The 27,500-nt window shown below is 46.8% G+C and overlaps 1 protein-coding gene across 1 annotated transcript in view; it reads left to right on the top strand.

Annotated features, from left to right (window-relative positions):
• fam124a (family with sequence similarity 124 member A) overlaps nt 1-27,500 on the top strand; it is a 66,183-nt gene that overhangs the window by 7,112 nt on the left and 31,571 nt on the right. The window lies entirely within an intron of this gene.

Genomic DNA, 27,500 nt, shown 5'->3' on the forward strand with positions numbered 1-27,500 from the left:
CATCTCACCTTGCACCAGCAGCTATCCAACACACTGAACACACTGCAACATGTTCTACCTCTCAACACACTGCAACATGTTCTACCTCTCATCACACTGCAACATGTTCTACCTCTCATCACACTGAACACACTGCAACATGTTCTACCTCTCATCACACTGAACACACTGCAACATGTTCTACCTCTCATCACACTGAACACACTGCAACATGTTCTACCTCTCAACACACTGCAACATGTTCTACCTCTCAACACACTGATCACACTGCAACATGTTCTACCTCTCAACACACTGCAACATGTTCTACCTCTCAACACACTGCAACATGTTCTACCTCTCATCACACTGAACACACTGCAACATGTTCTACCTCTCAACACACTGCAACATGTTCTACCTCTCATCACACTGCAACATGTTCTACCTCTCAACACACTGCAACATGTTCTACCTCTCATCACACTGAACACACTGCAACATGTTCTACCTCTCAACACACTGCAACATGTTCTACCTCTCAACACACTGAACACACTGCAACATGTTCTACCTCTCATCACACTGAACACACTGCAACATGTTCTACCTCTCATCACACTGAACACACTGTAACATGTTCTACCTCTCAACACACTGCAACATGTTCTACCTCTCATCACACTGAACACACTGCAACATGTTCTACCTCTCATCACACTGAACACACTGCAACATGTTCTACCTCTCATCACACTGCAACATGTTCTACCTCTCATCACACTGGAACATGTTCTACCTCTCATCACACTGCAACATGTTCTACCTCTCATCACACTGAACACACTGCAACATGTTCTACCTCTCATCACACTGAACACACTGCAACATGTTCTACCTCTCATCACACTGCAACAAGTTCTACCTCTCATCACACTGCAACATGTTCTACCTCTCAACACACTGCAACATGTTCTACCTCTCATCACACTGCAACATGTTCTACCTCTCATCACACTGAACACACTGCAACATGTTCTACCTCTCATCACACTGAACACACTGCAACATGTTCTACCTCTCAACACACTGCAACATGTTCTACCTCTCAACACACTGATCACACTGCAACATGTTCTACCTCTCAATACACTGCAACATGTTCTACCTCTCAACACACTGCAACATGTTCAACCTCTCATCACACTGAACACACTGCAACATGTTCTACCTCTCAACACACTGCAACATGTTCTACCTCTCAACACACTGAACACACTGCAACATGTTCTACCTCTCATCACACTGAACACACTGCAACATGTTCTACCTCTCATCACACTGAACACACTGTAACATGTTCTACCTCTCAACACACTGCAACATGTTCTACCTCTCATCACACTGAACACACTGCAACATGTTCTACCTCTCATCACACTGAACACACTGCAACATGTTCTACCTCTCATCACACTGAACACACTGCAACATGTTCTACCTCTCATCACACTGAACACACTGCAACATGTTCTACCTCTCATCACACTGCAACATGTTCTACCTCTCATCACACTGCAACATGTTCTACCTCTCATCACACTGCAACATGTTCTACCTCTCATCACACTGAACACACTGCAACATGTTCTACCTCTCATCACACTGAACACACTGCAACATGTTCTACCTCTCATCACACTGCAACAAGTTCTACCTCTCATCACACTGCAACATGTTCTACCTCTCAACACACTGCAACATGTTCTACCTCTCATCACACTGCAACATGTTCTACCTCTCAACACATTGAACACACTGCAACATGTTCTACCTCTCATCACACTGAACACACTGCAACATGTTCTACCTCTCAACACACTGCAACATGTTCTACCTCTCATCACACTGCAACATGTTCTACCTCTCAACACACTGAACACACTACAACATGTTCTACCTCTCATCACACTGCAACATGTTCTACCTCTCAACACACTGAACACACTGCAACATGTTCTACCTCTCATCACACTGAACACACTGCAACATGTTCTACCTCTCATCACACTGAACACACTGCAACATGTTCTACCTCTCATCACACTGCAACATGTTCTACCTCTCATCACACTGAACACACTGCAACATGTTCTACCTCTCATCACACTGAACACACTGCAACATGTTCTACCTCTCATCACATTGCAACATGTTCTACCTTTCATCACACTGCAACATGTTCTACCTCTCATCACATTGCAACATGTTCTACCTCTCATCACATTGCAACATGTTCTACCTTTCATCACACTACAACATGTTCTACCTTTCATCACACTGCAACATGTTCTACCTCTCATCACATTGCAACATGTTCTACCTCTCATCACATTGCAACATGTTCTACCTCTCATCACATTGCAACATGTTCTACCTTTCATCACACTGCAACATGTTCTACCTCTCATCACATTGCAACATGTTCTACCTCTCATCACATTGCAACATGTTCTACCTCTCATCACATTGCAACATGTTCTACCTCTCATCACATTGCAACATGTTCTACCTCTCATCACATTGCAACATGTTCTACCTCTCATCACACTGTAACATGTTCTACCTCTCAACACACTGCAACACACTGCAACATGCTCTACCAATCAACACACTGAACACACTGCAACATGTTCTACCTCTCAACACACTACAACATGTTCTACCTCTCATCACACTGCAACATGTTCTACCTCTCATCACACTGTAACATGTTCTACCTCTCAACACACTGCAACACACTGCAACATGCTCTACCAATCAACACACTGAACACACTGCAACATGTTCTACCTCTCAACACACTACAACATGTTCTACCTCTCATCACACTGCAACATGTTCTACCTCTCATCACACTGCAACACACTGCCACATGTTCTACCTCTCAACACACTGCAACATGTTCTACCTCTCATCACACTGCAACACACTGCCACATGTTCTACCTCTCAACACACTGCAACATGTTCTACCTCTCAACAAACTGCAACATGTTCTACCAATCAACACACTGAACACACTGCAACATGTTCTACCTCTCATCACACTGAACACACTGCAACATGTTCTACCTCTCATCACACTGAACACACTGCAACATGTTCTACCTCTCAACACAATGAACACACTGCAACATGTTCTACCTCTCATCACACTATTTGGTGCTAGTAGCAGTGAGGCCCAGTGTTGGGTTGAGGACTCCCCAGCATGATGTTTTAGTACCTCTCAACACACTGTTTGGAGCTCGTAGCAGTGAGGCTCAGTGTTGGGTTGAGGACTCCCCAGCGTGATGTTTTAGTACAGGGGTAGAGCTGTGGAGCTGCTACTCTGCATGGAGGACCTTAGGGTAGACAGACGTTTGTGTGTGTGTGTGTGTGTGTGTGTTTGTGTGTGTGTGTCAACCTAACTTGACTGTATGTGGCTAGTAGCAGTATGGCCCAGTGTTGTGTTGAGTTGTCCCCAGGGCGGTGTTTTAGTGTAGCTGCTACTCTGCATGGAGGTGTTTAGGGTAGACAGGCATCTCAGTGTGTGTTGGGTAAAATACCTTTTCACAATGGTAGGATTATGTCCAATATTAGACCATTAATCTGGCCTCAGGAAGCAGCGTTATGGCACAGCCTGCCACAGGATGTGAAGGGCCACACACACACACACAGACACACTGGCTTTCCCCCTGTCTTTCCTGTGTCACCTCTTGCTGCCTCTGCCTACCATTGTCTCTGTCTCTGCAGGGGAACAGGGTGGGAACACAGACAGACACAGACAGACTGACACACACACATACACATGCACACTCTCTCTCTCTCTCAGTCTCTCTCTGTGTCTCTCTCTTTGTGCCTCTCTGTCTTTGTGTCTATCTCTCTCTCTGTGTGTCTCTATCTTTCTGTATCTCTCTCTCTCTGTCTCTCTCGCTGTGTGTCTCTCTCGCTGTGTGTGTCTCTCTCTCTCTCTGTGTCTCTCTCTCTCTGTGTATCTCTCTCTATTCTCTCTCTGTGTATCTCTCTCTCTCTCTCTCTCTGTCTGTTTCTCTCCGGGTCTGAAGGCAGATGCCCTGAACAGACAAAGACAGGAGAGAAAGGGAACGATAAGAGAGAAAGACAGAGTGTGAAAGTGATTGAGACGGTTGGAGTGAAAGCAATGTGACTTCCTATTGTTCCAGACAGGAACAGCCTTGTAAAAATCATCAGTTTGCTTGATTGAGTCCTTTCATTGAATATGAAGCTCACCTCTGTCCAACATGTTATGTGTGTTTAGTGAAGAGAGCCGCAGTCAGTGAAAGCAATTCAACTAGCAGACACAGAATGTAGATGCCTGAGAAGGAGACAGATTTGAAGGACATGTTGAAAATGTTATACTCATATTTTAGATAAGCCAGCCACACATGCGCCGAATACAGCGTAAGAAAGTGTAGACTCTGAAATGCTTTCTTACGAGCCGTTCTCAACGATGCAGTTAAAAATAGTGGCACAAAAGGAATACAATACACAAGAATGGAGATATATACAGGAAGTACCAGATCAATGTGGAGCTATATACAGGAAGTACCAGATCAATGTGGAGCTATATACAGGAAGTACCAGATCAATGTGGAGCTATATACAGGAAGTACCAGATCAATGTGGAGCTATATACAGGAAGTACCAGATCAATATGGAGCTATATACAGGAAGTACCAGATCAATGTGGAGCTATATACAGGAAGTACAGATCAATGTGGAGCTATATACAGGGAGTACCAGCACCAGATCAATATGGAGATATATACAGGGAGTACCAGATCAATGTGGAGCTATATACAGGAAGTACCAGATCAATGTGGAGCTATATACAGGAAGTACCAGATCAATGTGGAGCTATATACAGGAAGTACCAGATCAATGTGGAGCTATATACAGGAAGTACCAGATCAATGTGGAGCTATATACAGGAAGTACCAGATCAATATGGAGCTATATACAGGAAGTACCAGATCAATGTGGAGCTATATACAGGAAGTACCAGATCAATGTGGAGCTATATACAGGAAGTACCAGATCAATGTGGAGCTATATACAGGAAGTACCAGATCAATGTGGAGCTATATACAGGAAGTACCAGATCAATGTGGAGCTATATACAGGAAGTACCAGATCAATGTGGAGCTATATACAGGAAGTACCAGATCAATGTGGAGCTATATACAGGAAGTACCAGATCAATGTGGAGCTATATACAGGAAGTACCAGATCAATGTGGAGCTATATACAGGAAGTACCAGATCAATGTGGAGCTATATACAGGAAGTACCAGATCAATGTGGAGCTATATACAGGAAGTACCAGATCAATGTGGAGCTATATACAGGAAGTACCAGATCAATATGGAGCTATATACAGGAAGTACCAGATCAATGTGGAGCTATATACAGGAAGTACCAGATCAATGTGGAGCTATATACAGGAAGTACCAGATCAATGTGGAGCTATATACAGGAAGTACCAGATCAATGTGGAGCTATATACAGGAAGTACCAGATCAATGTGGAGCTATATACAGGGAGTACCAGTACCAGATCAATGTGGAGCTATATACAGGGAGTACCAGATCAATGTGGAGCTATATACAGGGAGTACCAGATCAATGTGGAGCCATATACAGGGAGTACCAGATCAATGTGGAGCTATATACAGGGAGTACCAGTACCAGATCAATGTGGAGCTATATACAGGAAGTACCAGATCAATGTGGAGCTATATACAGGGAGTACCAGATCAATGTGGAGCTATATACAGGGAGTACCAGATCAATGTGGAGCTATATATCCGTTGCTGACAGGTGTGAAAAATTGAGCACACAGCCCTGCAATCTTTGTAGACAAATATTGGCAGTAGAATGGCCTTACTGAAGAGCTCAGTGACTTTCAATGTGGCGCCATCATTGGATGCCACCTTTCCAACAAGTCAGTTTGTCAAATTTCTGCCCTGCTAGAGCTGCCCCGGTCAACTGTAAGTGCTGTTATTGTGAAGTGGAAATGTCTAGGAGCAACAAGCGTCGGCTGGAGTGGTGTAAAGCTCGCCGTCATTGGACTCTGGAGCAGTGGAAACGCGTTCTCTGGAGTGATGAATCAAGCTTTACCATCTGGCAGTCTGACGGACAAATCTGGGTTTGGCAGATACCAGGAGAACTCTACCTTTCCTGTTTCAGCATGACAATGCCCCCGTGCACAAAGTGAGGTCCAAACAGAAATGGTTTGTGGAGATCGATGTGAAAGAACTTGACTGACCTGCACAGATCCCTGACTTCAACCTCATCGTACGAACACCTTTGGGATGAATTGGAACGCCGACTGTGAGCCACGCCTAATCACTGGCCTGCACAGATCCCTGACCTCAACCCCATCGAACGAGCACCTTTGGGATTAATTAGAAAACCGACTGTGAGCCAGGCCTAATCACCCAACATCAGTGCCCGACCTCACTAATACTCTTCCTCACGAATGGAAGCAAGAGGCTCTTATAGCAGCAATGTTCCATCATCTAGTAGAAAGCCTTCCCAGAAGAGTGGAGGCTGCTATAGCAGCAATGTTCCAACATCTAGTGGAAAGCCTTCCCAGGAGAGTGAAGGCTGTTATAGCAGCAATGTTCCAACATCTAGTGGAAAGCCTTCCCAGAAGAGTGAAGGCAGTTATAGCAGAAAAGGTGGGACAAACTCCATATTAATGCCCATTGTTTTGGAGTGAGATGTTGGACGAGCAGATGTCCACATACTGTTGGTCATGGAGTGTACAGTGGCAAGATAAAGTATGTGATGCCTTCGGAATTAGCTGTATTTCTGCATAAATTGTTCATCAAATGTGATCTGATCTTCATCTAAGTCACAACAATAGACAAACACACCAGACGGTAATTCTAAAGGGCTCAGGTACTTTTGTCTTCCCACTGTATCTACGTGAAGGTAAAGCGTTCAGCTGACGATAATAATAGGAGTAATAATAAGAGTAGATTGAAGTACAGAGTGGCAGCAGCATATGGTGTCTCTGTGTCCCTGTCTGTCTGTCTGTCTCTGTGTCTGTCTCTGTGTCTGTCTGTCTGTCTGTCTGTCTGTCTGTCTGTCTGTCTGTCATTCTGTCTGTCTGTCTGTCTGTCTGTCTGTCTGTCTGTCTGTCTGTCTGTCTGTCTGTCTGTCTGTCTGTCTGTCTGTCTGTCTGTCTGTCTGTCTGTCTGTCTGTCTGTCTGTCTGTCTGTGTCTCTGTGTCCCTGTCTGTCTGTCTCTGTCTCTGTGTCTGTCTGTCTGTCTGTCTGTCTGTCTGTCTGTCTGTCTGTCTGTCTGTCTGTCTGTCTGTCTGTCTGTCTGTCTGTCTGTCTGTCTGTCTCTCTGTGTGTGTGTGTAACCCGTCATTATGTCTCTCCCAGTCTCTTTCTGTGTATATTAGGCTGACAGAGACTTTTGTCTGTGTCCCTGTCTGTCTGTCTGTCTCTGTGTCTGTGTCTGTGTCTGTGTCTGTCTGTCTGTCTGTCTGTCTGTCTGTCTGTCTGTCTGTCTGTCTGTCTGTCTGTCTGTCTGTCTGTCTGTCTGTCTGTCTGTCTGTCTGTCTGTCTGTCTGTCTGTCTGTCTGTCTGTCTGTCTGTCTGTGTCCCTGTCTGTCTGTGTCTCTGTCTGTCTGTGTCTCTGTGTCCCTGTCGGTCTGTCTGTCTGTCTGTCTGTCTGTCTGTCTGTCTCTCTCTGTGTCTGTCTGTCTGTCTGTCTGTCTGTCTGTCTGTGTCCCTGTCTGTCTGTGTCTCTGTGTCCCTGTCTGTCTGTGTCTCTGTGTCCCTGTCTGTCTGTCTCTGTGCCTGTGCCTGTGCCTGTGTCTGTCTGTCTGTCTGTCTGTCTGTCTGTCTGTCTGTCTGTCTGTCTGTCTGTCTGTGTCCCTGTGTCCCTGTCTGTCTGTCTGTCTGTCTGTCTGTCTGTCTGTCTGTCTGTCTGTCTGTCTGTCTGTCTGTCTGTCTGTCTGTCTGTCTGTCTGTCTGTCTGTCTGTCTCTGTGCGTGTGCGTCTGTCTGTCTGTCTGTCTCTCTGTGCGTGTGTGTGCGTCTGTCTGTCTGTCTGTCTCTCTGTGTGTGTGTGTAACCCGTCATTATGTCTCTCCCAGTCTCTTTCTGTGTATATTAGGCTGACAGAGACTTTTGTTTTCACAGTTGGTTTCAACCCTGAGCCCCTCTATCATAACTTCTGCCCTCTGTCCATACCAGCCCTAAGCACTGGGGGCACACACACACACACACACACACACACTGGAGAGTCAGAGCAATAGACATGCATGCCTCTGAAGAGAGGATACACAGGGCTCTCCATCTCTAATATTACCATTTTTCTCCTGATTAAATAATTCTGCTATTTTTTTGTGCTTAGTTATGATATTATAGTCACCTTCTCATGAATAAACAAATACTCTTATGGAGAAAAATAAGGCCTAGTTAATTACTTTAGACTTTATATTGATACAGCTTAGCTGATAAAACTACTACGATATCGTCTTGCACATCACAATATCTCAACCATATATCGTCAATGTCATGTGGTTGATACTCCATATTAGCATATATCGTCCCATCCCTGTAACACACTGACTGTCCCACATAAACTCACATAAACACACAGATTAAGACACTGACTGTCCCACATAGAGGTGAACATAAACACACAGATTAAGACACTGACTGTCCCACATAAACTCACATAAACACACAGATTAAGACACTGACTGTCCCACATAGAGGTGAACATAAACACAAACAACACACGCACATCAAATTTCAGCATCGATTGGAGGAGCATTGGACTACTAAAGATTGGCACCAATATGTGATGCCTGACTGTAGCCTATTAATAGGTAACCAGTAGCATTTTGTCCATTATGAAAAGAACACTGAATGTGACTGACCTGCACAGAAAGGAGAGTGTTGATTGGCCAATAGGCTAGGTGGGAATATTCAGAATCGTTATAACCAATCAATCTGAATACTGAGAGCCTCCATCGACGCCTGATAGGCCATGCAGCAGGACAATTTGTCTTGCTGACTACACCGGCAACGTGAGTGTTGATTTTTGTCCATCCACACCAGACGATGATGACACACAGGTTGAAATATCCCAACCAACTATATTGATTTTGGGGCAGGTTGAAACATACCATGAAAGATTCATGGTCATTTAGCCAGCTAGCTGTTGCTAGCTAGTTTGTCCTGGGAGTTGAACATTGGGTTGTTAGTGTACCTGACATGCATATAGTGCACTTTTCAGCTGGTTCCTTATAGAATTTTGAGTCATACAAAATCTCTACTCTGATGATTAATCCACAGATAGTCGGGAAACCAAGTTAGTTTTTAATTCATTATCTTTAATGAATCTCTCCTCATTTGTCTTTCAAGCATCGGGTTTGTATCTTCCAAATATCTTCCTGGTATCTTCCTGATATCAAATAAAATCAAAATGTATTTGTGACATGCGCTGAATACAACCAGTTTAGACCTCACTGGGAAATGCTTACTTACAAGCCCTTAACCAACAATATTGTTTAAAGAAAAGAGTTAAGAAAATATTAACTAAATAAACTAAAGTAAAACATTTTTAAATGAATAAAGTTCCACAATAAAATAACAATGTGGAGGCTATATACAGGGTGTTACGGTACAGAGTCAATGTGGAGGCTATATACAGGGTATTACGGTACAGAGTCAATGTGGAGGCTATATACAGGGTGTTACGGTACAGAGTCAATGTGGAGGCTATATACAGGGTGTTACGGTACAGAGTCAATGTGGAGGCTATATACAGGGTGTTACGGTACAGAGTCAATGTGGAGGCTATATACAGGGTATTACGGTACAGAGTCAATGTGGAGGCTATATACAGGGGGTACCGGTACAGAGTCAATGTGGAGGCTATATACAGGGTATTACGGTACTGAGTCAATGTGGAGGCTATATACAGGGTATTACGGTACAGAGTCAATGTGGAGGCTATATACAGGGTATTACGGTACAGAGTCAATGTGGAGGCTATATACAGGGTATTACGGTACAGAGTCAATGTGGAGGCTATATACAGGGTATTACGGTACAGAGTCAATGTGGAGGCTATATACAGGGTATTACGGTACAGAGTCAATGTGGAGGCTATATACAGGGTATTACGGTACAGAGTCAATGTGGAGGCTATATACAGGGTATTACGGTACAGAGTCAATGTGGAGGCTATATACAGGGTGTTACGGTACTGAGTCAATGTGGAGGCTATATACAGGGTATTACGGTACTGAGTCAATGTGGAGGCTATATACAGGGTGTTACGGTACTGAGTCAATGTGGAGGCTATATACAGGGTGTTACGGTACTGAGTCAATGTGGAGGCTATATACAGGGTATTACGGTACTGAGTCAATGTGGAGGCTATATACAGGGTGTTACGGTACAGAGTCAATGTGGAGGCTATATACAGGGTGTTACGGTACTGAGTCAATGTGAAGGCTATATACAGGGTGTTACGGTACTGAGTCAATGTGGAGGCTATATACAGGGTATTACGGTACTGAGTCAATGTGGAGGCTATATACAGGGTGTTACGGTACAGAGTCAATGTGGAGGCTATATACAGGGTGTTACGGTACAGAGTCAATGTGGAGGCTATATACAGGGGGTACCAGTACAGAGTCAATGTGGAGGCTATATACAAGGGGTACCGGTGCAGAGTCAATGTGGAGGCTATATACAAGGGGTACCAGTACAGAGTCAATGTGTAGGCTATATACAGGGGGTACCAGTACAGAGTCAATGTGGAGGCTATATACAGGGGGTACCGGTACAGAGTCAATGTGGAGGCTATATACAGGGTGTTACGGTACAGAGTCAATGTGGAGGCTATATACAGGGGGTACCGGTACAGAGTCAATGTGGAGGCTATATACAGGGTGTTACGGTACAGAGTCAATGTGGAGGCTATATACAGGGGGTACCAGTACAGAGTCAATGTGGAGGCTATATACAGGGGGTACCGGCACAGAGTCAATGTGGAGGCTATATACAGGGGGTACCAGTACAGAGTCAATGTGGAGGCTATATACAAGGGGTACCGGTACAGAGTCAATGTGGAGGCTATATACAAGGTATTACGGTACAGAGTCAATGTGGAGGCTATATACAGGGTGTTACGGTACAGAGTCAATGTGGAGGCTATATACAGGGTGTTACGGTACAGAGTCAATGTGGAGGCTATATACAGGGGGTACTGGTACTGAGTCAATGTGGAGGCTATATACAGGGTATTACGGTACAGAGTCAATGTGGAGGCTATATACAGGGGATACCGGTACAGAGTCAATGTGGAGGCTATATACAGGGGGTACCGGTACAGAGTCAATGTGGAGGCTATATCCAGGGGGTACCGGTACAGAGTAAATGTGGAGGCTATATGCAGGGGGGTACCGGTACAGAGTCAATGTGGAGGCTATATGCAGGGTATTACGGTACAGAGTCAATGTGGAGGCTATATACAAGGTATTACGGTACAGAGTCAATGTGGAGGCTATATACAGGGTATTACAGTACAGAGTCAATGTGGAGGCTATATACAGGGTGTTACGGTACAGAGTCAATGTGGAGGCTATATACAGGGGGTACCAGTACAGAGTCAATGTGGAGGCTATATACAAGGGGTACCGGTGCAGAGTCAATGTGGAGGCTATATACAAGGGGTACCAGTACAGAGTCAATGTGTAGGCTATATACAGGGGGTACCAGTACAGAGTCAATGTGGAGGCTATATACAGGGGGTACCGGTACAGAGTCAATGTGGAGGCTATATACAGGGTGTTACGGTACAGAGTCAATGTGGAGGCTATATACAGGGGGTACCGGTACAGAGTCAATGTGGAGGCTATATACAGGGTGTTACGGTACAGAGTCAATGTGGAGGCTATATACAGGGGGTACCAGTACAGAGTCAATGTGGAGGCTATATACAGGGGGTACCGGCACAGAGTCAATGTGGAGGCTATATACAGGGGGTACCAGTACAGAGTCAATGTGGAGGCTATATACAAGGGGTACCGGTACAGAGTCAATGTGGAGGCTATATACAAGGTATTACGGTACAGAGTCAATGTGGAGGCTATATACAGGGTGTTACGGTACAGAGTCAATGTGGAGGCTATATACAGGGTGTTACGGTACAGAGTCAATGTGGAGGCTATATACAGGGGGGTACTGGTACTGAGTCAATGTGGAGGCTATATACAGGGTATTACGGTACAGAGTCAATGTGGAGGCTATATACAGGGGATACCGGTACAGAGTCAATGTGGAGGCTATATACAGGGGGTACCGGTACAGAGTCAATGTGGAGGCTATATCCAGGGGGTACCGGTACAGAGTAAATGTGGAGGCTATATGCAGGGGGTACCGGTACAGAGTCAATGTGGAGGCTATATGCAGGGTATTACGGTACAGAGTCAATGTGGAGGCTATATACAAGGTATTATGGTACAGAGTCAATGTGGAGGCTATATACAGGGTATTACAGTACAGAGTCAATGTGGAGGCTATATACAGGGTATTACGGTACAGAGTCAATGTAGAGGCTATATACAGGGTATACCAGTACAGAGTCAATGTGGAGGCTATATACAAGGGGTACCGGTACAGAGTCAATGTGGAGGCTATATACAGGGGTACCGTACAGAGTCAATGTGGAGGCTATATACAGGGTATTACGGTACAGAGTCAATGTGGAGGCTATATACAGGGTATTACGGTACAGAGTCAATGTGGAGGCTATATACAGGGGTACCGGTACAGAGTCAATTTGGAGGCTATATACAGGGGTATACCGGTACAGAGTCAATGTGGAGGCTATATACAGGGGTATACCGGTACAGAGTCAATGTGGAGGCTATATACAGGGTGTTACGGTACAGAGTCAATGTGGAGGCTATATACAGGGTGTTACGGTACAGAGTCAATGTGGAGGCTATATACAGGGGGTACCGGTACAGAGTCAATGTGGAGGCTATATACAGGGGGTACCGGTACAGAGTCAATGTGGAGGCTATATACAGGGGTATACCGGTACAGAGTCAATGTGGAGGCTATATACAGGGAGTACCGGTACTGAGTCAATGTGGAGGCTATATACAGGGGGTACCGGTACAGAGTCAATGTGGAGGCTATATACAGGGAGTACCGGTACTGAGTCAATGTGGAGGCTAAATACAGGGGTATACCGGTACTGAGTCAATGTGGAGGCTATATACAGGGTATTACGGTACAGAGTCAATGTGAAGGCTATATACAAGGTATTACGGTACAGAGTCAATGTGGAGGCTATATACAGGGTATTACGGTACAGAGTCAATGTGGAGGCTATATACAAGGTATTACGGTACAGAGTCAATGTGGAGGCTATATACAGGGGTATACCGGTACAGAGTCAATGTGGAGGCTATATACAGGGAGTACCGGTACTGAGTCAATGTGGAGGCTATATACAGGGGTATACCGGTACTGAGTCAATGTGGAGGCTATATACAGGGTATTACGGTACAGAGTCAATGTGAAGGCTATATACAAGGTATTACGGTACAGAGTCAATGTGGAGGCTATATACAGGGTATTACGGTACAGAGTCAATGTGGAGGCTATATACAAGGTATTACGGTACAGAGTCAATGTGGAGGCTATATACAGGGTGTTACGGTACAGAGTCAATGTGGAGGCTATATACAGGGTATTACGGTACAGAGTCAATGTGGAGGCTATATACAGGGTGTTACGGTACAGAGTCAATGTGGAGGCTATATACAGGGGGTACTGGTACTGAGTCAATGTGGAGGCTATATACAGGGTATTACGGTACAGAGTCAATGTGGAGGCTATATACAGGGGATACCGGTACAGAGTCAATGTGGAGGCTATATACAGGGGGTACCGGTACAGAGTCAATGTGGAGGCTATATACAGGGGGTACCGGTACAGAGTAAATGTGGAGGCTATATGCAGGGGGTACCGGTACAGAGTCAATGTGGAGGCTATATGCAGGGGGTACCGGTACAGAGTCAATGTGGAGGCTATGTACAGTGTATTACGGTACTGAGTCAATGTGCAGGGGTACAGGTTAGTTGAGGTCATTTGTACATGTAGGTAGGGGTGAAGTGACTATACATAGATAATAAACAGCGAGTAGCAACAGTGTACAAAACAAATGGAGCGGAGGGGGGGGGGGGTGGGTCAATGTAAATAGTCCATTTTGATTCATTGTTCAGCAGTCTTATGGCTTGTGGGTAGAAGCTGTTGAGGAGACTTTTGGACCTAGACTTGGTGCTCCGGTATCGCTTGCCGTGAGGTAGCAGAGAGAACAGTCTACGACTTGGGTGACTGGAGTCTTTGAAGATTTTTGGGCCTTCCTCTGACACAGCCTGGTATAGAGGTCCTGGATGGCAGGAAACTTGGCCCCAGTGATGTACTGGGCCATACGCACTACCCTCTCTAGCGCCTTATGGTCAGATGCTGAGCAGTTGCCATACCAGGCGGTGATGCAACCGGTCAGGATGCTCTCGATGGTGCAGCTGTATAACTTTTTTGAGGAGCTGGCGACCCATTGCCAAATCTTTCCAGTCTCCTGATGGGGAAAAGGTGTTGTCGTCTTCACGACTGTCTTGGTGTATCCAATAAGGAGAGGGGACTTACAGCGCGTGGAGTGTCTCAAATAGAACCAAGTTATATTTTAACGCTCGGGGCTACACAGACGCTCGGTCCAGCGGTGTGGGTGAAATGATTGTATAACGTGCACTATATGCGTACATTTATTTTGCTCGCGCAACGCAACGTAGCCGATGAGGTTTGCATGTAATGACCGTGTGGAACTAGCTGCTCCAGACGCTCAATCATATGACCTTTCTCCAATGCCATTGGTCACGGCAGCTGCATCGCCACTCAGCCTAGCCAACCTTTGACCTTTGTCCCCAGTGCGTGTGTGTGTGTGACCGGAGGCCTGTCAGCGTAATAGATGCCTTCTGACCAAAGGGGAGGGGGGGTCTCAGTGATAAACAGCCACAGAGGTCAGAGGTCAATCTGAAACAATACAGACGCCCACCACATACTATCCCGCAGACACACAAAGACACACACACACAAATTCGCACACACACACACACACACACAGATCGACAGACACATACACACATACATAGTAACCATATACAGACCTATAATTTCCACAGACACGATATGACATGTAAAATGAATGTCATCATGAAGACAAACAGAAAATCACAACTCTTTTCTTCTAGAATGAGGCCTCTTAAAGCATTGGAATTGATGTTTCATTCAAACCAGGGAGATTGATTAACATCTAACACGAGGAACAGGAGTCATAGAGAGGGTCTTCTTACAACGGCCAGCCTGTCACTAACAACAGCCAGCCTGTCACTAACAACGGCCAGCCTGTCACTAACAACAGCAAGCCTGTCACTAACAACAGCAAGCCTGTCACTAACAACAGCAAGCCTGTCAATAACAACAGCAAGCCTGTCACTAACAACGGCCAGCCTGTCACTAACAACGGCCAGCCTGTCACTAACAACAGCAAGCCTGTCACTAACAACGGCCAGCCTGTCACTAACAACGGCCAGCCTGTCACTAACAACGGCCAGCCTGTCACTAACAACGGCAAGCCTGTCACTAACAACGGCAAGCCTGTCACTAACAACAGCAAGCCTGTCACTAACAACAGCAAGCCTGTCACTAACAACAGCAAGCCTGTCACTAACAGCAAGCCTGTCACTAACAACAGCAAGCCTGTCACTAACAGCAAGCCTGTCACTAACAACAGCAAGCCTGTCACTAACAATAGCAAGCCTGTCACTAACAACAGCAAGCCTGTCACTAACAACAGCAAGCCTGTCACTAACAACAGCCAGCCTGTCACTAACAACAGCCAGCCTGTCACTAACAACAGCCAGCCTGTCACTAACAACAGCAAGCCTGTCACTAACATATGGTGTCTGTCTATGGCTGTGTTTTCAAAGAGAGCCCAATTCTGATCTTTTGCCACTAATAGGTATTTTGACCAATCAGATCAGATCGTTTGCCAATTCGGGCAAAATATCAGAATTGGGTTGCCTGTGTAAACGCAAAGAATCTACTGCAGGGGTGCAAACCCCCATTTCTAGATGGCTGGCAACATCCTTCTTGGTTTTCATTGCTCTCTGACACATAATTGTGTTGCTAAGTCTGTTTCTTCAACCAGGATACTGCCGCCCTCAGGGACTGGTGTAGATTTAGAACCAGGATACTGCCGCCCTCAGGGACTGGTGTCGATTTAGAACCAGGATACTGCCGCGCTCAGGGACTGGTGTAGATTTAGAACCAGGATACTGCCGCCCTCAGGGACTGGTGTAGATTTAGAACCAGGATACTGCCGCGCTCAGGGACTGGTGTAGATTTAGAACCAGGATACTGCCGCCCTCAGGGACTGGTGTAGATTTAGAACCAGGATACTGCCGCCCTCAGGGACTGGTGTAGATTTAGAACCAGGATACTGCAGCCCTCAGGGACTGGTGTAGATTTAGAACCAGGATACTGCCGCCCTCAGGGACTGGTGTAGATTTAGAACCAGGATACTGCCGCCCTCAGGGACTGGTGTAGATGTGGAACCAGGAAGCACTAATGTTTTCCACTACAGATATAGCAACCCAAGTCACTTCTCTGTCCTGACATCAGACCTATTAGTGGTTCATGCATTGTGTTGTTATAAGTGGAGATTTATAGGTTGAGTGGAAGCCTAGTGTTTGATTTACAACTCCCGAGTCACCACACACACACACACACATGTGCACACACACACACGTGCACACACACTCGCACACACACACGTGCACAAACACACACACGAACACACGCACACACACACGTACACACACGCAAACACACACACGCAAACACATACACACACACACACGCAAACACACACACACACACACACAAACACACGTAGGCAGACTTGCTATGGGAAAAGATAGACTGGAGCCCTTTTGGATTTAATGTGAAGTGAAATAGTATTTTCAAAGCAGCTGTAATAAGGGGCAGGTCTATAAGGGGCGGGTCTATAAGGGGCGGGTCTATAAGGGGCGGGTCTATAAGGGGCGGGTCTATAAGGGGCAGGTCTATAAGGGGCAGGTCTATAAGGGGCAGGTCTATAAGGGGCGGGTCTATAAGGGGCGGGTCTATAAGGGGCAGGTCTATAAGGGGCAGGTCTATAAGGGGCAGGTCTATAAGGGGCAGGTCTATAAGGGGCGGGTCTATAAGGGGCGTGTCTATAAGGGGCGGGTCTATAAGGGGCGGGTCTATAAGGGGCGGGTCTCTAAGGGGCAGGTCTATAAGGGGCAGGTCTATAAGGGGCAGGTCTATAAGGGGCAGGTCTATAAGGGGCAGGTCTATAGGGGGCAGGTCTATAAGGGGCAGGTCTATAAGGGGCAGGTCTATAAGGGGCAGGTCTACAGCTGTAATAAGGGGCAGGTCTATAAGGGGCAGGTCTATAAGGGGCAGGTCTATAAGGGGCAGGTCTATAAGGGGCAGGTCTATAAGGGGCAGGTCTACAGCTGTAATAAGGGGCAGGTCTATAAGGGGCAGGTATATAAGGGGCAGGTCTATAAGGGGCAGGTCTATAAGGGGCAGGTCTATAAGGGGCAGGTCTACAGCTGTAATAAGGGGCAGGTCTATAAGGGGCAGGTCTATAAGGGGCAGGTCTATAAGGGGCAGGTCTATAAGGGGCAGGTCTATAAGGGGCAGGTCTACAGCTGTAATAAGGGGCAGGTCTATAAGGGGCAGGTCTATAAGGGGCAGGTCTATAAGGGGCAGGTCTATAAGGGGCAGGTCTATAGCTGTAATAAGGGGAAGGTCTATAAGGGGCAGGTCTACAGCTGTAATAAGGGGCAGGTCTATAAGGGGCAGGTCTATAAGTGGCAGGTCTATAAGGGGCAGGTCTATAAGGGGCAGGTCTATAGCTGTAATAAGGGGAAGGTCTATAAGGGGCAGGTCTACAGCTGTAATAAGGGGCAGGTCTACAGCTGTAATAAGGGGCAGGTCTATAAGGGGCAGGTCTATAAGGGGCAGGTCTATAGCTGTAATAAGGGGAAGGTCTATAAGGGGCAGGTCTACAGCTGTAATAAGGGGCAGGTCTACAGCTGTAATAAGGGGCAGGTCTATAAGGGGCAGGTCTATAAGGGGCAGGTCTACAGCTGTAATAAGGGGCAGGTCTACAGCTGTAATAAGGGGCAGGTCTATAAGGGGCAGGTCTACAGCTATAATAAGGGCAGGTCAATAAGGGGCAGGTCTATAAGGGGCAGGTCTATAAGGGGCAGGTCTATTGCTGTAATAAGGGGCAGGTCTATAAGGGGCAGGTCTATTGCTGTAATAAGGGGCAGGTATATAAGGGGCAGGTCTATAAGGGGCAGGTCTATAAGGGGCAGGTCTACAGCTGTAATAAGGGGCAGGTCTACAGCTGTAATAAGGGGCAGGTCTATAAGGGGCAGGTCTATAAGGGGCAGGTCTACAGCTGTAATAAGGGCAGGTCTATAAGGGGCAGGTCTATAAGGGGCAGGTCTATAAGGGGCAGGTCTATTGCTGTAATAAGGGGCAGGTCTATAAGGGGCAGGTCTATTGCTGTAATAAGGGGCAGGTATATAAGGGGCAGGTCTATAGCTGTAATAAGGGGCAGGTCTATAAGGGGCAGGTCTACAGCTGTAATAAGGGCAGGTCTATAAGGGGCGGGTCTACAGCTGTAATAAGGGGCAGGTCTATAAGGGGCAGGACTATAAGGGGAAGGTCTACAGCTGTAATAAGGGGCAGGTCTATAAGGGGCAGGTCTATAAGGGGCAGGTCTATAGCTGTAATAAGGGGCAGGTCTATAAGGGGCAGGTCTACAGCTGTAATAAGGGTCAGGTCTACAGCTGTAATACGGGGCAGGTCGATATGGGGCAGGTCTATAGCTGTAATAAGGGGCAGGTCTATAAGGGGCAGGTCTACAGCTGTAATAAGGGGCAGGTCTATAAGGGGCAGGTCTATATGGGGGCGGGTCTACAGCTGTAATAAGGGTCAGGTCTATAAGGGGCAGGTCTATAAGGGGCGGGTCTACAGCTGTAATAAGGGTCAGGTCTATAAGGGGCAGGTCTATAAGGGGCAGGTCTACAGCTGTAATAAGGGGTAGGTCTATAAGGGGCAGGTCTATAGCTGTAATAAGGGTCAGGTCTATAAGGGGCAGGTCTATAAGTGGCAGGTCTACAGCTGTAAAAAGGGTCAGGTCTACAGCTGTAATACGGGGCAGGTCGATATGGGGCAGGTCTATAGCTGTAATAAGGGGCAGGTCTATAAGGGGCAGGTCTACAGCTGTAATAAGGGGCAGGTCTATAAGGGGCAGGTCTATATGGGGCGGGTCTACAGCTGTAATAAGGGTCAGGTCTATAAGGGGCAGGTCTATAAGGGGCAGGTCTATAGCTGTAATAAGGGGCAGGTCTATAAGGGGCAGGTCTATAAGGGGCAGGTCTACAGCTGTAATAAGGGTCAGGTCTACAGCTGTAATACGGGGCAGGTCGATATGGGGCAGGTCTATAGTTGTAATAAGGGGCAGGTCTATAAGGGGCAGGTCTACAGCTGTAATAAGGGGCAGGTCTATAAGGGGCAGGTCTATAGCTGTAATAAGGGGCAGGTCTCAGCTGTAATAAGGGGCAGGTCTATAGCTGTAATAAGGGGCAGGTCTATAAGGGGCAGGTCTACAGCTGTAATAAGGGGCAGGTCTCAGCTGTAATAAGGGGCAGGTCTATAAGGGGCAGGTCTATAAGGGGCAGGTCTACAGCTGTAATACGGGGCAGGTCTATAAGGGGCAGGTCTATAAGGGGCAGGTCTATAAGGGGCAGGTCTACAGCTGTAATAAGGGGCAGGTCTATAAGGGGCAGGTCTCAGCTGTAATAAGGGGCAGGTCTATAAGGGGCAGGTCTCAGCTGTAATAAGGGGCAGGTCTATAAGGGGCAGGTCTATAAGGGGCAGGTCTATAAGGGACAGGTCTATAAGTGGCAGGTCTCAGCTGTAATAAGGGGAAGGTCTATAAGGGGCAGGTCTATAAGGGGCAGGTCTACAGCTGTAATAAGGGTCAGGTCTACAGCTGCAATAAGGGGCAGGTCTATATGGGGCAGGTCTACAGCTGTAATAAGGGGCAGGTCTATAAGGGGCAGGTCTATAGCTGTAATAAGGGGCAGGTCTATAAGGGGCAGGTCTATAAGGGGCAGGTCTACAGCTGTAATAAGGGGCAGGTCTATAAGGGGCAGGTCTATAGCTGTAATAAGGGGCAGGTCTACAGCTGTAATAAGGGGCAGGTCTATAAGGGGCAGGTCTACAGCTGTAATGAGGGGCAGGTCTATAAGGGGCAGGTCTACAGCTGTAATAAGGGGCAGGTCTACAGCTGTAATAAGGGGCAGGTCTACAGCTGTAATAAGGGCAGGTCTATAAGGGGGCAGGTCTATAAGGGGCAGGTCTATAGCTGTAATAAGGGGCAGGTCTATAAGGGGCAGGTCTACAGCTGTAATAAGGGGCAGGTCTATAAGGGGCAGGTCTATAGCTGTAATAAGGGCAGGTCTATAAGGGGCGGGTCTATAGCTGTAATAAGGGGCAGGTCTACAGCTGTAATAAGGGGCAGGTCTATAAGGGGCAGGTCTATAAGGGGCAGGTCTATAAGGGGCAGGTCTACAGCTGTAATAAGGGGCAGTTCTATAAGGGGCAGGTCTATAAGGGGCAGGTCTATAGCTGTAATAAGGGCAGGTCTATAAGGGGCAGGTCTATAAGGGGCAGGTCTACAGCTGTAATCAGGGGCAGGTCTATAAGGGGCAGGTCTACAGCTGTAATAAGGGTCAGGTCTACAGCTGTAATACGGGGCAGGTCGATATGGGGCAGGTCTATAGCTGTAATATGGGGCAGGTCTATAAGGGGCAGGTCTACAGCTGTAATAAGGGTCAGGTCTATAAGGGGCGGGTCTATAAGGGGCAGGTCTATAAGGGGCAGGTCTATAAGGGGCAGGTCTACAGCTGTAATAAGGGGCAGGTCTATAAGGGGCAGGTCTATAGCTGTAATAAGGGTCAGGTCTACAGCTGTAATACGGGGCAGGTCTATAAGGGGCAGGTCTATAGCTGTAATAAGGGGCAGGTCTCAGCTGTAATAAGGGGCAGGTCTATAGCTGTAATAAGGGGCAGGTCTATAAGGGGCAGGTCTACAGCTGTAATAAGGGTCAGGTTTACAGCTGTAATAAGGGGGCAGGTCTATAAGGGGCAGGTCTACAGCTGTAATAAGGGGCAGGTCTATAAGGGGCAGGTCTATAGCTGTAATAAGGGGCAGGTCTATAAGGGGCAGGTCTATAAGGGGCAGGTCTATAGCTGTAATAAGGGCAGGTCTATAAGGGGCAGGTCTATAGCTGTAATAAGGGGCAGGTCTACAGCTGTAATAAGGGGCAGGTCTATAAGGGGCAGGTCTATAGCTGTAATAAGGGGCAGGTCTACAGCTGTAATAAGGGCAGGTCTATAAGGGGCAGGTCTATAGCTGTAATAAGGGCAGGTCTATAAGGGGCAGGTCTATAGCTGTAATAAGGGGCAGGTCTACAGCTGTAATAAGGGCCAGGTCTACAGCTGTAATAAGGGCAGGTCTATAAGGGGGCGGGTCTATAGCTGTAATAAGGGGCAGGTCTACAGCTGTAATAACGGGCAGGTCTATAAGGGGCAGGTCTATAAGGGGCAGGTCTATAGCTGTAATAAGAGGCAGGTCTATAAGGGGCAGGTCTACAGCTGTAATAAGGGGCAGGTCTATAAGGGGCAGGTCTATAGCTGTAATAAGGGCAGGTCTATAAGGGGCGGGTCTATAGCTGTAATAAGGGGCAGGTCTACAGCTGTAATAAGGGGCAGGTCTATAAGGGGCAGGTCTATAAGGGGCAGGTCTATAAGGGGCAGGTCTATAAGGGGCAGGTCTATAGCTGTAATAAGGGGCAGGTCTATAAGGGGCAGGTCTATAGATGTAATAAGGGGCAGATCTATAAGGGGCAGGTCTATAAGGGGCAAGTCTACAGCTGTAATAAGGGGCAGGTCTATAAGGGGCAGGTCTATAAGGGGCAGGTCTACAGCTGTAATAAGGGTCAGGTCTACAGCTGTAATACGGGGCAGGTCGATATGGGGCAGGTCTATAGCTGTAATAAGGGGCAGGTCTATAAGGGGCAGGTCTACAGCTGTAATAAGGGGCAGGTCTATAAGGGGCAGGTCTACAGCTGTAATAAGGGGCAGGTCTATAAGGGGCAGGTCTACAGCTGTAATAAGGGGCAGGTCTCAGCTGTAATAAGGGGCAGGTCTATAAGGGGCAGGTCTACAGCTGTAATAAGGGGCAGGGTCTATAAGGGGCAGGTCTACAGCTGTAATAAGGGGCAGGTCTCAGCTGTAATAAGGGGCAGGTCTATAAGGGGAAGGTCTATCAGGGGCAGGTCTACAGCTGTAATACGGGGCAGGTCTATAAGGGGCAGGTCTATAAGGGGCATGTCTACAGCTGTAATAAGGGGCAGATCTATAAGGGGCAGGTCTCAGCTGTAATAAGGGGCAGGTCTATAAGGGGCAGGTCTATAAGGGGCAGGTCTATAAGGGGCAGGTCTCAGCTGTAATAAGGGGCAGGTCTATAAGGGGCAGGTCTATAAGGGGCAGGTCTACAGCTGTAATAAGGGTCAGGTCTACAGCTGTAATAAGGGGCAGGTCTATATGGGGCAGGTCTACAGCTGTAATAAGGGGCAGGTCTATAAGTGGGTGGGGACCTAGCAGGTTTACTTATGAAGTAACATAGCATAATATAACATGTCAATAGTTAACCTACCACTAATGCTTCCCGGCCACCTGTATACTGCCTCTCTTGTCCCAAATTACATTATATGTTAGAAGTGCATGGAGTCCAAACAGGAAATGGAATGTTCCACTAATTGGGGAGTTAAGGGGAGCATTGATTTCCTTCAATCCTTTGATGAAAGATACTCCCCCTGACCTTGGACCAGTCCGTATCTATCTGCTAACAGAGCAGTTAATATCATGGTTTAGGCTCGGGCTGAGGGCCACTGTCGTGATTGGGACACATGTGCCTTTTTAAAACGCTGGCAGTGAGGGAATCACTAGATACATAAAACAATGTGTGATAATGTGGATAATGTCAGAACAGCCTCAGTCAACAAAGTCATGTTAAATTCCACCTGATGGAACCACAGCAACCTGTAACAGTCAACCCCCACCACACACACACACACTCACTCCCAATGCATCAAATATAATCGCCTTAGATTGGAAGGGACATTTGGAAAGCAGCTGCGGTCATCCCCCTCTTCAAAGGGGGGGACACTCTTGACCCAAACTGCTACAGACCTATATCTATCCTACCGTGCCTTTCTAAGGTCTTCGAAAGCCAAGTCAACAAACAGATTACCGACCATTTCGAATCTCACCATACCTTCTCTGCTATGCAATCCGGTTTCAGAGCTGGTCATGGGTGCACCTCAGCCACGCTCAAGGTCCTAAACGATATCTTAACCGCCATCGATAAGAAACATTACTGTGCAGCCGTATTCATTGATCTGGCCAAGGCTTTCGACTCTGTCAATCACCATATCCTCATCGGCAGACTCGACAGCCTTGGTTTCTCAAATGATTGCCTCGCCTGGTTCACCAACTACTTCTCTGATAGAGTTCAGTGTGTCAAATCGGAGGGTCTGCTGTCCGGACCTCTGGCAGTCTCTATGGGGGTGCCACAGGGTTCAATTCTTGGACCGACTCTCTTCTCTGTATACATCAATGAGGTCGCTCTTGCTGCTGGTGAGTCCCTGATCCACCTCTACGCAGACGACACCATTCTGTATACTTCCGGCCCTTCTTTGGACACTGTGTTAACAACCCTCCAGGCAAGCTTCAATGCCATACAACTCTCCTTCCGTGGCCTCCAATTGCTCTTAAATACAAGTAAAACTAAATGCATGCTCTTCAACCGATCGCTACCTGCACCTACCCGCCTGTCCAACATCACTACTCTGGACGGCTCTGACTTAGAATACGTGGACAACTACAAATACTTAGGTGTCTGGTTAGACTGTAAACTCTCCTTCCAGACCCATATCAAACATCTCCAATCCAAAGTTAAATCTAGAATTGGCTTCCTATTTCGCAACAAAGCATCCTTCACTCATGCTGCCAAACATACCCTTGTAAAACTGACCATCCTACCAATCCTCGACTTTGGCGATGTCATTTACAAAATAGCCTCCAATACCCTACTCAACAAATTGGATGCAGTCTATCACAGTGCAATCCGTTTTATCACCAAAGCCCCATATACTACCCACCATTGCGACCTGTACGCTCTCGTTGGCTGGCCCTCGCTTCATACTCGTCGCCAAACCCACTGGCTCCATGTCATCTACAAGACCCTGCTAGGTAAAGTCCCCCCTTATCTCAGCTCGCTGGTCACCATAGCATCTCCCACCTGTAGCACACGCTCCAGCAGGTATATCTCTCTAGTCACCCCCAAAACCAATTCTTTCTTTGGCCGCCTCTCCTTCCAGTTCTCTGCTGCCAATGACTGGAACGAACTACAAAAATCTCTGAAACTGGAAACACTTATCTCCCTCACTAGCTTTAAGCACCAACTGTCAGAGCAGCTCACAGATTACTGCACCTGTACATAGCCCACCTATAATTTAGCCCAAACAACTACCTCTTTCCCAACTGTATTTAATTTTTATTTATTTATTTATTTTGCTCCTTTGCACCCCATTATTTTTTATTTCTACTTTGCACATTCTTCCATTGCAAAACTACCATTCCAGTATTTTACTTGCTATATTGTATTTACTTTGCCATCACGGCCTTTTTTGCCTTTACCTCCCTTATCACCTCATTTGCTCACATTGTATATAGACTTGTTTATACTGCATTATTGACTGTATGTTTGTTTTTACTCCATGTGTAACTCTGTGTCGTTTTATCTGTCGAACTGCTTTGCTTTATCTTGGCCAGGTCGCAATTGTAAATGAGAACTTGTTCTCAACTTGCCTACCTGGTTAAATAAAGGTAAAATTTAAAAATAAATAAATAAATTTAAAAAACCCATCCAAGCACTTTGCATTAAGTGTTAACAAATGTGTCATTTCTAAAGAGGCGTGTAGCAGAAGGAGACAGACAGACAGACAGACAGACAGACAGACAGACAGACAGACAGACAGACAGACAGACAGACAGACAGACAGACAGACAGACAGACAGACAGACAGACAGACAGACAGACAGACAGACAGACAGACAGACAGACAGACAGACAGACAGACAGACAGACAGACAGACAGACAGACAGACAGACAGACAGACAGACAGACAGACAGACAGACAGACAGACAGACAGACAGACAGACAGACAGACAGACAGACAGACAGACAGACAGACAGACAGACAGACAGACAGACAGACAGACAGACAGACAGACAGACAGACAGACAGACAGACAGACAGACAGACAGACAGACAGACAGACAGACAGACAGACAGACAGACAGACAGACAGACAGACAGACAGACAGACAGACAGACAGACAGACAGACAGACAGACAGACAGACAGACAGACAGACAGACAGACAGACAGACAGACAGACAGACAGACAGACAGACAGACAGACAGACAGAACAGACAGCGACAGACAGACAGACAGACAGACAGACAGACAGACAGACAGACACCAGAACAGACAGACAGACAGACAGACAGACAGACAGACAGACAGACAGACAGACAGACAGACAGACAGACAAGACAGACAGACAGACAGACAGACCAGACAGACAGACAGAAAGAAGACAGACAGACAGACAGACAGACAGACAGACAGACGACGACAGACAGACAGACAGACAGACAGACAGACAGACAGACAGACAGACAGACAGACAGACAGACAGACAGACAGACAGACATGTAATAAGGGGCAGATCTACAGGGGAGGTCTATAAGGGGCAAGTCTACAGCTGTAATAAGGCGAGCAGGTCTTATAAGGGCAGGTCTATAAGGGGCAGTCTACAGCTGTAATAAGGGTCAGGTCTACAGCTGTACATACGGGGCAGGTCGATATGGGGCAGGTCTATAGCTGTAATAAGGGGCAGGTCTATAGGGGCAGGTCTACAGCTGTAATAAGGGCAGGTCTATAAGGGGCAGGTCTACAGCTGTAATAAGGGGCAGGTCTATAAGGGGCAGGTCTACAGCTGTAATAAGGGGCAGGTCTCAGCTGTAATAAGGGGCAGGTCTATAAGGGGCAGGTCTACAGCTGTAATAAGGGGCAGGTCTATAAGGGGCAGGTCTACAGCTGTAATAAGGGGCAGGTCTCAGCTGTAATAAGGGGCAGGTCTATAAGGGGAAGGTCTATCAGGGGCAGGTCTACAGCTGTAATACGGGGCAGGTCTATAAGGGGCAGGTCTATAAGGGGCATGTCTACAGCTGTAATAAGGGGCAGATCTATAAGGGGCAGGTCTCAGCTGTAATAAGGGGCAGGTCTATAAGGGGCAGGTCTATAAGGGGCAGGTCTATAAGGGGCAGGTCTCAGCTGTAATAAGGGGCAGGTCTATAAGGGGCAGGTCTATAAGGGGCAGGTCTACAGCTGTAATAAGGGTCAGGTCTACAGCTGTAATAAGGGGCAGGTCTATATGGGGCAGGTCTACAGCTGTAATAAGGGGCAGGTCTATAAGTGGGTGGGGACCTAGCAGGTTTACTTATGAAGTAACATAGCATAATATAACATGTCAATAGTTAACCTACCACTAATGCTTCCCGGCCACCTGTATACTGCCTCTCTTGTCCCAAATTACATTATATGTTAGAAGTGCATGGAGTCCAAACAGGAAATGGAATGTTCCACTAATTGGGGAGTTAAGGGGAGCATTGATTTCCTTCAATCCTTTGATGAAAGATACTCCCCCCTGACCTTGGACCAGTCCGTATCTATCTGCTAACAGAGCAGTTAATATCATGGTTTAGGCTCGGGCTGAGGGCCACTGTCGTGATTGGGACACATGTGCCTTTTTAAAAAACGCTGGCAGTGAGGGAATCACTAGATACATAAAACAATGTGTGATAATGTGGATAATGTCAGAACAGCCCTCAGTCAACAAAGTCATGTTAAATTCCACCTGATGGAACCACAGCAACCTGTAACAGTCAACCCCCACCACACACACACACACTCACTCCCAATGCATCAAATATAATCGCCTTAGATTGGAAGGGACATTTGGAAAGCAGCTGCGGTCATCCCCCTCTTCAAAGGGGGGACACTCTTGACCCAAACTGCTACAGACCTATATCTATCCTACCGTGCCTTTCTAAGGTCTTCGAAAGCCAAGTCAACAAACAG

This window comes from Oncorhynchus kisutch, linkage group LG26 (assembly GCF_002021735.2).
Source record: "Oncorhynchus kisutch isolate 150728-3 linkage group LG26, Okis_V2, whole genome shotgun sequence".
NCBI lineage: Eukaryota > Metazoa > Chordata > Actinopteri > Salmoniformes > Salmonidae > Oncorhynchus > Oncorhynchus kisutch.